The sequence below is a fragment of the Magnolia sinica genome, chromosome 15 (assembly GCF_029962835.1).
Source record: "Magnolia sinica isolate HGM2019 chromosome 15, MsV1, whole genome shotgun sequence".
NCBI lineage: Eukaryota > Viridiplantae > Streptophyta > Magnoliopsida > Magnoliales > Magnoliaceae > Magnolia > Magnolia sinica.
Genome location: NC_080587.1, coordinates 62851337 through 62864372, shown reverse-complemented (window position 1 = coordinate 62864372; position 13036 = coordinate 62851337). Strand labels below are relative to the sequence as shown.

The window sequence follows — 13036 nt, the reverse complement described above, 5'->3', positions numbered from 1 at the left end:
CAAGGAATGGGCGACCAAGAATGACGGGAATCTGAGTGCTCATGTGATTGATGGGTTCGGTGTCCAGGATGATAAAGTCTACAGGGTAGTAAAATCTATCGACCTGGACTAACACATCCTCAATTATCCATCTTGGTACACGAACAGAGCAATCAGCAAGTTGTAGTGTGGTTAGGGTGGGTTTTAATTCACCCAAACCTAACTGTTTGTATACCGAGTAGGGAATCAGATTGACGCTCGCTCCTAAGTCAAGAAGTGCGTGATCAATTCGATGGTTCCCGATTACACATGATATGGTTGGGCTACAGGGATCCTTGAATTTCTGTGGCACATCTTGCTTCAGGATGGCACTCACTTTCTCAGTCAAGAAGATTTTCTTTTGAATAATTTTCCGTCTTTTGGTCGTGCATAAGTCTTTCAGGAATTTGGCATATGAAGGTATCTGTTTAACGACATCAAGTAGAGGAATGTTGACTTTCACTTGTTTCAACACCTCTAGGATATCCTGAGAGTTAGAGAGAGGTTTTGGTGTAACCAACCGTTGGGGGAATGGAGCAACTGGCTTCTCTAGAAGTTCCGGTTCTACTTTTTGTGGGGCATCACTGGATCCATCATTGTTGTCCTCTTCTGGTTCTTGAGGCTTTTCGGGCCTAACCGGAAGAGTTTTATCAATGATCTTCCCACTCCTAAGAGTGGTGATGGATTTAGCATGCCCCATCTGATTTGAAGAGTTGGGATCATTAATCTCGTACTGCGGTTTATGATTGGGGAGAGGTTGTGCAGGAAGCATCCCCTTTTCTATAACCGTCATACGAGAATCTATGTTTTACATAAAATCTGTAATTCCCCGCATTGCCTGAGCCAGCTCTTGTATGGGATTTTGAACCGGTTCTTCTTGAGGTTTCACTTGATTTGGATTTTGATTGAAGAAACCTGGAGGAGTAGTCGTCTGTCCATTCCTCCAACTAAAGTTTGGATGATTTTTCCAGCCAGGGTTGTATGTATTGGAGTTAGGTCCAGTAAAAGGTCTTTGATAATTATTTACGGCATTGGCTTGTTCATTCAACACTCCTCGAAAGGCAGGTATTGTAGGACAGTTTTCAGTTGTGTGAATGTTGCAATCACAGATGCCGCAAACAATTTCATTGACCTTATCCTTCTTTCCTTCCATGGCCTCAACTTTCCTTATGAGCGTAGTCACTTTACACTTGAGATCATCCTCTTCTTTCAAGAGATATAATCCACCTTTCTCCTTTAATTGAGTCGGCCTAGACGTGGTGTTCGACTTTGGGTAATAGTCCCAAGATTGTGTTTTTTCAGCCAAACTGTCGAGGTAGTCCCATACCTCGTCGACATCTTTATTAATGAACTCTCCATTACACATTGTCTCGACCATTTAGCGCATGGAAGATGTCAGTCCATCGTAGAAAAAATTTGTAATGCGCCACGTTTCAAATCCGTGTTGTGGGCATGAACTAACCAAATCTTTGAACATTTCCCAACATTGGAAGAATGTTTCATCTTCCTTTTGGGCAAAGTTCATAATTGCTTTTCTGAGGGTAATCGTTTTATGATGTGGGAAGAATTTTTTATGAATTCCCTCTGCATGTCGTTCCATGTGCCAATGGATCTAGGACGCAGTGAATGTAACCACGTCTTAGCTTTCTCTTTTAAGGAAAAAGGAAAGAGTTTCAGCCTAATTGTATCCTCAGATACATTAGGAAAACATAATGTAGCTATAATCTCATCGAACTCTTTCAAATGTAAGTATAGACTTTCTGATTCAAGTCCATGAAATTTGGGAAGGAGTTGGATAACTCCTGGCTTGATGTCCATTTGTCCTGTGTTTTCAGGAAAAATCATGCATGAGGGTGTACTCACTCCCGCCGGTTGTAGATAATCTCGTAAAGTACAAGGCGGGGGTGTCTGTTGCACCTCATTCTCATCTTGGGTATTCTCCATCCTGGGTGGAAGTAGAGGAGGTTGGTCTTCAGCCATAACTTCACTTAACTCAGGGAATTTCGAGTGGTGTCTAGTCCTGCGATGGATAGTCAACCCCTCAACCAATCCTCCTTCAGTCAAGAGACGTCGAGTGTTGTCACGGGCCCACTTGGGCATGAAACACTTGTAGCCCTCAATTAAATTCGAACGAAAAGAAAATCTAGAAAGAAGGAGAGAGAGAGAGAGTTGGAAAGAAATTACCAAATTGAAGCCCCTAAGTTAAGGACCTGCAAAATAAAACAAAAATAAGTTAGATTCTAAAAAGGAGAAAAAACAATCCTTTAAAAGAAAGATAACAGTAAACTGATTTCTAAAAAAAAATAGAAACTTCTAAAATAAATTAGGAAAGTCCTAAACTAGAAAGTAAATTACTAAAAGAGAACTGAAAAATAGAAAGTAAGGAAGGAGCTTACCGAATTAGAAATTTCTATCTTAAAGGCCTACAAAATAGGAAGGTTAGTTTCTAAACAAAAATTCTAAAAATAAATTAGGAAACAAATTAGATTCTAAGAGAGTTAGAATTAGAGAGTTACTAAAATAAAAATAGAAAGTTAATTTCTAAAAAGGGAAAGAAATAACCTAATTTCTAAAAATAAACTATTTCCTACAGAAGGGAGAGTACTAGAATTAAAAAAAATTTCTAAAATTTTAAACCCTAATTCTAAAAAATAAGAAAAAGTAGAGAGATTAGGAAGGAATTACCAATTGAGAAACTTATGTCAAGATCCTATAAAACAGGAAACAAGTTAGTTTTGAACTCAAATAAAAATAAATAAAAAACTAAGGTTAGTAAAATCCTAATCTTAAACTAATCCTAAAACCAATTAATTTCAGAGAATCGTAACCGTCAGTCCCCGGCAACGGCGCCAAAAACTTGTTCACTCCCCAAGTATAGGGTTGTGATGTAGTAATAAACTCGGTAAGACCGAGGTCGAATCCACAGGGACTGATACCTGTACGTTATCTGAAACCAAGTAGAACTAGAACTAGACTAAGATGTGATCTAAACCAAATAGAATTTAAGAAATAATTGTGGAATAATTATCTAAAACTTTAAGGAATTCAGAGGAAGGAAACTAGGGATTCAGAGGATCCACTTGTAGAGATCAGGGAGATCTTATGCCTGCATCAAGGATTATGGAATTCAAACTGAACTTACTTGATCTGGTTTTCAAGAGATGAAAGGTATATGAATTAGAATGGATTCCATCATCTAACCATGCCCAGGAGACAAAGCAAACAATAGGATTAAACTAATTACCAACCAATCAACAATGTATGAAGATCAGGAAGGGTACTGTCATCCTACCATGCCCATGGAACAATGATGAACAACAGGCTTCCTGACTTCATAAACATAAAAAAGGGGAAAAAGAAATACTCAAAGCCATTGCAAACCCATTGTAATTTCAGTCACAACAGACCATTAAAGACTAGGAAAATATTCCTTTTATAATCAACTTAAAATCAAATTCAGTTCAGAAATTTAAATTAAAGGCACAAAGTAAGATCTCCCATCTCGCTACAGGCTTCACCTCTTAGCCCTAGCTAAGAGGTTTAGCCACACATGAATGGGCTAAGTCTTAAAAAATGAAAAAAATATAAAGGAAAAGAAGAAGAAAAACCAGGCTGCTTCACTTCTCTCTCTCCATTCCTCAGCTTTTTCTTCTTTTCTTCTTCTTTTCTTCCGTTCCTTCAAAGCCAACCCAGACGTCCAGCCCAAGCCACCCCTGTCTTCCCGTTCCAACCACCACCCATTGACAGCAGCCAAAACCGAGCCCTCCTGCTCCAGCGCTCTCCCTTCACTGTTTTCCTCTTTCCTTTACAAACGTTTCTCGGATTTCCTCCCCGGCAGCCTGCCATCCACCCAGCCACGGCCTCCTTTAATGCTCCTCACGGAACTGCTGTTGAGTCCTGCTAGAATTAGGCTGCGGAAGCTGGAGACTCCAAGCACGCCCTCTGCTGCGAGATACCTCACGCAGTCAGGAGTTCGGCGTCTCCACTCTTCTTCTTCTTTGCTTTCTTTCCAGAAGGACCGCGTCCTCTGGGGGTGTTTTGACAGAACCACATGATGAATGGTTCGGATCAGCCGTCCGATCGCCGTTGAGATCATGTAACGGCCCGCAAAAATCGAGCAGCGTCCGGCGCTAAAACAGGGCCTGCGAAAGGCTTTCGCTGTGACTTGGTGGGGCTCAATACTGACAGTGATGGAGAAATCCACGCCGTCCATCGGTTTTCTCCCGAAATTTCGGTCGGGAAAGGATGGTTTCTGTAGGTTCTTGTGCGGCCCATTGTACTCACTCAAATCACCGTTCATCCTATGTTGTGCATCGATCTTCGTGTTTGCATCTGCATGGGGCCAAAAGGTCACTTAGATGAGGGTTATAGCTACCCCACTGGACGAATGAACGGTGTGGATCATCTAAATCCATGATGATGGTGGCCCACTGCTACTTCCCGCGGTCGGCTGCGCGTGAAAGAAAAACAGAGATCGTTTCCTTCTCTGTTTGTGAAAGAGTTCGAGTCCAGGACGGTTTGACCGTCCTGGAGTTTCCGTGCACGCCTGGTGCACCCATGCTGTACATGTGCAATGCACATGTGGGTCCCATGCTGATGTATATGAGAGATCAGCTCCGTCCAACCTGGTTGCCATATGATTTAAATGGTTGACACCAAAATTGAAGTATTTCAAGATATCAGGCGGGCCCCAGATTGATAAGTTGTGGGCTGATCTGTCCGTTGGGACATTTTCAAAAAGATCCAATGGCTGATTTTCGACGTGTACGGTTAATTTATGGTCCTCAGGCCATGTATGAAGTTTCGAACCAAGCGGATGGTGGAAACTTTGTGATCTTGCAATCTGGCTGACTTTCAGGCCACTTGAGCTTCAGTTTCTCAATTTTCTTGGACCCCTGGCGTGTAATTTCTTCGATCTTTGTCCCCTGGAGTCCGTCCCTTGCCCTTGGTAATGCTTGAGCTTTAAATCCATGCTTTTCACATGCTTTCCAGCCCATGCTCGTACACATACTCTGCATCATAAATACGATTAAATCAGGTCATTAACCGGCATCATGCTTTTAAATCCAGGAAATAATTGGGGTCTAATATGCAGTATTTGACCCTCAACAATCGTCTATGGAGAACCCCCGACAAAACTTGCATTAGGTGTAAGGCATCCCACATAATTTCAACTATTGTTGGTCATCTGATCGAACCCAAGGGCTAACAATCTCAAATGCATGGTTGTGATATATTAATAACTTAGTGAAATCGAGGTTGAATCTTCAGGGAATGGGGAACACAACTTAGAACTAATCAAATGTAAAAAAATATCTGGTTTTTAATCCAACAAATAGGTTAAAGGGTTTTAAAATAATAATAAATAAAAGACTAAGGATTCAGGAATCCACTTATAACAATTACAATATCTCATTCATCATTTTAGTATATAACTCAATTAGAATCGAAGTCCTATCATATCTAATTAGAAGATAATTTTATTAAACTCATCATCAACACTAATAAGAATATGAATTCAATTGAATGATTCTCTCATGAAGCACTTTGATCTCAATCGCGGAAAATTAAAAGCGCCTAAAGCACCCTTAGGCAACAATAGATGAATCAATTATACAGATTAAATTCTTCTATAATTTAGGATAAATATTTGTTAAATCAAAGCATTCATTATACTTGTGGGGTACAACAAATTCAGAAATAAATAACTCAAAGACTTAAAAGTAAATCTAAATCAATTTCAACCTGCTACAATCATTCAGACCAATGTTATTAAATTAAATAAATTAAATATTGCATTTGCACTTATACTACAAGCTTCATCTTTTAACCTTAGCTAAGAGATTAGCCTAATATGGCTAATATTTTAGAAATAAAATAAAAGTTAAACTAAAATCAAATGATTGAAGAAGAATGACACCTTTGTGTAAGCTCCGCCAACCCTAGGCCTTTATCACAAGCCCTAATTCGTATATAAGAAAGCTTAGAACACCCTTTTAAATAGAAAAAATTTGCACCAACTTGAAACTGACTTCAAATTTACGCATTTATGTTATGTTTTGTTATGTTTTAGTCGCACCGACAACTACTTTCATTAGCACCAAACATCACTTTGGTCGCATCATCTACGTCTCTCAATTGCAGCCGAATTTGTTCAATATTCTTCTGAAGTTTGCCTCCCTTAAGTCGCATCGAACTCTCATTCGGTGATACCAAACATGGCTTTGATCGAACCAAATTAACTCTAAAAATCACAATTTCTTCGTGGATGAAACCAACCTCAAGTGGGACCAAATAGTTTGTTATATTTGTTGACGTGCATTGTGATTTTTTAGTCTTTTCTTCATCATTTGTCCTTGATTTTCTTAGATCTTTAGATGTAAATTCTTCATTAATGTCCTTCAAATCTTCAATTCATCATCATCTTCAGCTTTACCTCTTTTTGAGCTTTAAATCTATCTTTTAAGTATTATTTCATCTTTAAGTCAAAAATCTCATTCAATGTAGAAAACATATATAATTATATTAAATTAACACTTAAATACCAGGAAAGCTAATGCAATTGAGAGGATAAATATGCAATATTTAGACGTTATTATCGTCCGGGTTCAACTTCAATCCATTGAACAAGCCTGGGTTGCAGACCCAAGGCGGGCCACCCACTTAAACAATTTATAACACTTAATATACGACAATAGCAAATTAGATTATCAAAATATAATCATAAACACGAAGTAAATTCAATACCATACCTAGGTATAACAATTGAATACATATCTAAATCAGTACAATCCAACCAACATCAACATAATCTGACATATACCAACACATAATAATTGAACACCTGTACAAATTAGTATAATTTAACCTACATTAACACAATTTGATATATATCAATATTTCTTAACATTCGACATCAAAGAGCTCTAATATTATAAATTCCATATCACTTAAGTATTTCATCGAATATGTTATTAACCAAATAGCAAACAGACACGTTTAATCATCTACAATGTCAGGTAGAAGCTTGAGGGTATATCTTCACCTTAGAGTCGATAATGCACAATTTGGATACTACCCTAGTGTCAAAATTTTGAGAAAAATATTTCAAACCCTAATTCATTAGCAATTTTATTGTTAATAACTTAAATTCTAACCTAATTAGACTTTAATCAATGGTTAAGGATTTTACTTAACTTAATTCGAGCAAACTCCAACTCGTTTCAATGAGTTAAGACTTATAATTAGCATACGATGACATTCACACGGGGTTACATCCAGATATAACTTCCACAGTAGCATGAACCACTCTAAATTGACAAATGGAGGTCCAAGACCAAGTATGTATAGAACTCTAATGTTAGTATTTTCAATTTTTTTTAAGAAATGAAAAGAGTTTTGAGGAAAAATCTGATTCCTAAACCAAAATAAAAGGGCTAGGGTAGGATTCATGAAATTCTAATACTAAAGGGATTGAATTTGGGAACTAATATTCATTTCTAACATCCGAATCCAAATGAGGTGGATCTAAAGAAGAAATTGGTGATTCCTACAGCTTGGTTGAAGCACTAACAACCCACAAAAATAAAGAATCGCAAATACAACTCTCACAATACTTTCTCTCTTACTCTTTCTCTTCTTCTCATTCTCTCTCATTTTTTCTCCTTCTCTTTATCTCAAATCCTAGAAAATTTGGATCTCCACAAATGGGATGTATTTATAGTGTCAGAAGTGGTGCTTTTATCCCTAAGGGCTAGGTTTCTTGCCATATGACCCTATTGGGGGTTGGTTTTAGCATTTAGGGCCCACTGGAGGGCATACAAGTTGATTTACGGCATTGGATGGTTGCCTTGAGTGGTGATATACGCAAAATTTCGATCGCTCTAAAAATCAGATACATCAATCAATGATTATGATCAAAGGTCAATTCAATAGTTACCAATCATCATTGGTGCCGCGACTATACAAATATGTATAGGATATTAACATAAATTAGTGTCTTTAATTTGATTATGTTCTAAACGTCCAAAAGTCACAACTTCGGTAAAGTTCAGGTGAGAATAATTAACTTGAGTTTTTTATAGTTTCATATAGTTTTTTGGGGCATCCACACACTTCATATACTCACCTCACAAGCCCAAGTTAAACGATTTGAGCCGCAATATTGGTTGTTCATCCCATGATAGATGTCAAGCCCGTAAAAATGAACGTATTTCTATAGTTTCAAGTTTAGTGGCCCACCAACGAGCGGTCTAAAGCTTGTTTAATTGATTCAACTATTTTTGGAATGAATTGAGTAACAAGATTTCTCGTGCATGACATGTAGAGTTTAGATTAGCTAAACACAGTGGCTTCTCGTAATTAGCAAAAATGGTGATTCGGTCTTAATCACCCTAACCAAGAGCACTCATTCGATCAAAATGAATTTTTTTTAAATAGTAAAATATACTAAAATTTAAAAAAATCTAATTTAATCACGCTAAATGATTACTGGTATGATTAGAAGTAATTCCTAAGAAGACACCGAGTACTAATACTCTAAGATTTATTTTTTCACAAAAAAGACATGTCCAGTTCATCAACAACTTGCAATTGCAGAAAATTTCAATTTCAATAGGTCTATTGCTTATAATGTTTTTAGCACTTTTAATTTTTAAATTAATTTTAAAATTTTTTTGGTAACTCATCACCAAGTCTACTTTAGCCCATCAAATTTTATTATATTTCGAGTTCCAGAAAAATTATAAAAATTTCAGAAGTATCAGATGTCTGAAATTAATAATTTTCTATATAGCTTCTAAAATGTCTTAAAATCAATCTCGTTGGAGGTTTTTTATTATTATAAAATTAGACTCGTCAAGTTTTGTTTTAACTTTTGAATCACCTTAATCGGATTTATATTGAAGAAGATATGTAATTTTGAATTCATTGTATTGAAACTATCCATTGTTCTATGTCGTTGTTCATTGTTGTCCAAGGATGATCGGTTGTTCGATGCTATGATCATTCAAAGCAATATTATTGAATCAATTTCTGTTCTCGGCCGTGACGATGTCGGACAGATCAAAGTCATTTTTAGTGAACCAGGCTAGGCCGATGTCTTTATTTTGAAAGGAATTGGAAGAATGGTTAGATTTATTGGCATAGAGGAAAAAGAAAAAGTTCATACATCATGTGAATATGCAGGTGATCTTAAAATATAATATATTATGCCGACCATAGAAAGAATGAAGATCAGAAGAAATGATAGGATTGTAGTGAAGAAATGTAAGTATTCACAAAACTGCATTTGGAGTAACCATATAGGTTCTCCACTGTGATAAAAACATTTGATTGTTGCTTTATGCATATCACGATATAGATGGCCAAGCACAAATGGAGCGAGAGCTAGTCATTATCCTTGAGCTAGTGCCTCGGGCAAATGAACATACTCTTTTATGATTTGTACGATGTTCGCATAGAGAAGATAACAACAAATCCACATCAACATGAACGTTGTATGTTTCAGATCATCAACTTTAGCATGATTACTGTGTTAAAGAAGCATAAAGTTAGAGTAAGCTTTTTCATTTTTGTCTGGAAGATCGAAGCAATGGTCATCATTTTGAGCGAAACTTGGGAAGACTGCTTCACCAAATGGAAGAAGATAAGTGAAAGCATATACATCCATGATTATTGGACTCATCGAAATAGAAGGTGTTGGTCAATGAGCTCTAGAATGTTGAAGCTATAGTAAGGAGGGATGTGTATGTTGGAAATTTAAAAAGAGAAAGCCTGGTGCATTCATAAATGTCGGTTTATCTCCATATATCATCGTGTTGTTGGGTTACACGATTATACCATTCTGCCCATCATTTCATTGGTCTCAATCATGATTTTTAAGCTTTGGAGACATTCGTAATATCTGAAAAGTTGGATTGTAGTAATAGTTTTTCACCTGGATAGCCTAGGAAGAATTTGTCTATCGTCAAAATCTCTTAGTGAGTGATTTTGAGGTGAAAGGCTGGTTCAAGCGAAAGGAATGATCATTAATCGAAAGGAACATCGAAGATGATATATTATATAATCTTTTGAGAGAGATTATCAAGTTCCCTGATGAAATCTTTGTAATGGAAGGTTGGAAGAGCAAATGACGAAAAAGTGACCACGATGGTGATAGAGTTTCCTAAAAAGAAAAGAGAAATAAAAAGGCAAGAGGCGTAGAAAATTAAAACTGATTCAAAATTACGTATATATTGGTCAAAAATATGCACATTAATAAGAGGATAATTATTATAAATTATAATATTTGATCATTTGTATGTGTCACAATAACAACTGTGGGAAAACAAAATCATCATTTGAGTTTTCATCTCGACCGAACATAATCAATTAGGAGTTGACACGTGGAAGGAGGAGCCGATAAATTTATTGCATTGAGCAATGGACCACCATCACTTTCGCTTTTTTGCCCAAAAGTGAAGTGACGTGGGGGGCAATGTTGTACCTTATCATTCCTGTAAGAACTAATTAGGAAATGACACGTGTCATTGCATGAGAAGTATATAGCATGCATATGATCTGCAAGGATATTTCGATCGCGTGTTATAGAAATAACAACTGGCACCGTTGAATAATACACGCCAGCGTGGGTGAGCAATAAAAGACAATGTGGTCGAGAGAAAAGCGATGCTGAAGCAGTTACCAGGACAAGTGTCCAAGAAGAGTCTGGAAGGCCGTAGTGGTGTTGAAACATATGCTGTAACAGATCAAACATGAGAAGAAGCATATAGATGGATATCTAAAAGAATTCTATAAATAGTAAAAGAATTCAACGAAGCAAAGTGTCTCATACCAACCCAATTAAACAAATCAAATCTATCAGTTATCCTTTATGCTCTTTAGCATAATTAGTCTTTTACATTCCTTAGTGTAACAAGTAGCCTAATCTTACATTAAGAATTACGATAATCCAGTAGTTGTAATCCTTAGCTGTAATCCAACTCTATGCTCATATATAAGACGATTTTCACTTAAATTTTCTCTTTTAGAAAGATGCTTTGCGGTTACTCCTCTGCAATTGAATGTAAGTGTTTCCTTTTTGTTTGTTTTTTTATCTGAAAGTCCTTTCTTATGGAAGGCAGGGTGCAACCCATTCTCGGAGGACAAACCAACCTTCCGATAATCACCTAAGCATTTTAAACAACATTTTACGAGTAGTTGAATAGGTGACCGATCTTCTTCGATCTCAGTCATATACGGTCAATTTTGACATATCTGCCTATCTTAGCACTTGGGGTCAAAGTTATTTCATTGGAATTGAGCTGCATAATCATTTTTAGCACACCCACGCATATCACTTGTGATCGAATTCTAAAATTAAGAGGTAATAAGGGTACATGATTAAAACACGCCAACTGACAGTCCATATTGAGCTAGGGCTAAATAGTAACTAAGTGTTGGCTTTGCGCTAAGTGTTGGCTTTGCGTTAAGTGTCAACTTTGTACAAATACGACACTGCTACCACCAACTTTGCACAAAGCTAGTGGCGGCTCTGCTGGAAGCAGGTTTTATGCACTAGCCTAATTAAGGAACTCCAACAGAGGCTTATTTGCTCGCATCTCTTTAGCAATGGTTCATTTTGCCCAATCTTGACATTGATGCCAAAGCCCAAGGCTTGGGAGAATTGAACTTGCTTAAATCCCATCCATTCAGCGTTACATGTTCCTCTCCAATTGCCTATAAATGGGATCCTACACTCTCAAGTGAAAAGAGGATGGGGTCTGGTGAGAGAGATTAGATAGAGGATTTGCAACAAAAAGAAGAAGAAGTGAGAGACAGAGAAAGAGAAGGCCGTGGCCAGAGGCAGAGCTTCTACCCCTGACCTCTACTATCCAAAAGCCAGGAGGCCTGACTTCCCTCTTATTCTCTCGATCTCTTCTATTCTCTCAATCTCTTCGATATCTTCTAATTTTTTAAAAAATTTCAAAGCCAATCTTGTATTCTGGATTATCCTTTTCTAGTCTGTATATTTAAACCCAACTGCTTTGAACACCTGAGGTAGTAGGCTATAACACCCTATACTTTTTGGTACTCAGGTGTTACCATGAGAACCTAATTTAGTATAAATGCAAACCCAATTTAGCTAAACACTTACTCACCCATTAAGGGTAAACTTCACCCGTAGATCAAGCCATCAATCCGTCATCTTTCAAGATGGACCATCACACCACAAGAGAAGGTTATTTTTAGGGTTTTAACCTCCTCGATAAGCAGACCAAACCATCCATTATCTACGTTAGACTTTGGATCATAAGATCCACTGTTTATTGCGTTCTTAATACCTTAATTATCAAACCATACAAGCTAACTAATCAACGCTTAACCAACTCATAAATTCTCTCTAAAATTAATTAAGAATCCACGAAACCTTAATTTCAGATCTAAAGACGATCTGACCGTCAAATCGACAGAAATCCGCAATAAAACCCAAAAAGGACAAACGTTATGTGGCTTATCCATGTAAGATGACATCGATTTAAAATAAATAGTAGCCCTAATTGACTCACCAGTTGGATGAACGGATCTAATTATCGGATTGGATCATAAATTGTCATTGGATTAACAATGAATAACACTTAAAGGCCATCTATCAATTGATGTGGCCCACCTAAGCTTGGATCTGCACCTACCTTGGACTAGATGCCCAAATTGGATCCCTATAACATGATGATCGGAGCAGATCTATCAAAGACATCTCTGTGGGCCCCATCTTTGAGGTGTGTACACATGGAGTGCATACACTCAAGGTGCATTGGATCAGGAGACCCGGTCAAACTGGGTCTGACACGACGAAAAAGGCAAAAGACAAGGGAGCTTTCTCCCTGCCTCCCTCTCGAGAAGATTTTAAACGAACAACATCCGTTTGGATGCGAGCACAACCCACCGTGATCATCTCCCTAGATGATCTGAACCGTCTATCAGATGCAGGTGGTGATCCTGACCCCAACCCCATGTTTCACATATGTTGAGACGCACG

At 37.4% G+C, this 13036-nt stretch overlaps 1 non-coding gene across 1 annotated transcript; it reads left to right on the top strand.

Moving 5' to 3' along the window:
* Positions 1-1454: 1454 nt before the first annotated feature.
* LOC131228298 (small nucleolar RNA R71) lies at positions 1455-1561 on the top strand. Its single transcript, XR_009162808.1, has one exon. It is a non-coding gene; the product is annotated as a small nucleolar RNA R71 (small nucleolar RNA).
* Positions 1562-13036: the final 11475 nt, after the last annotated feature.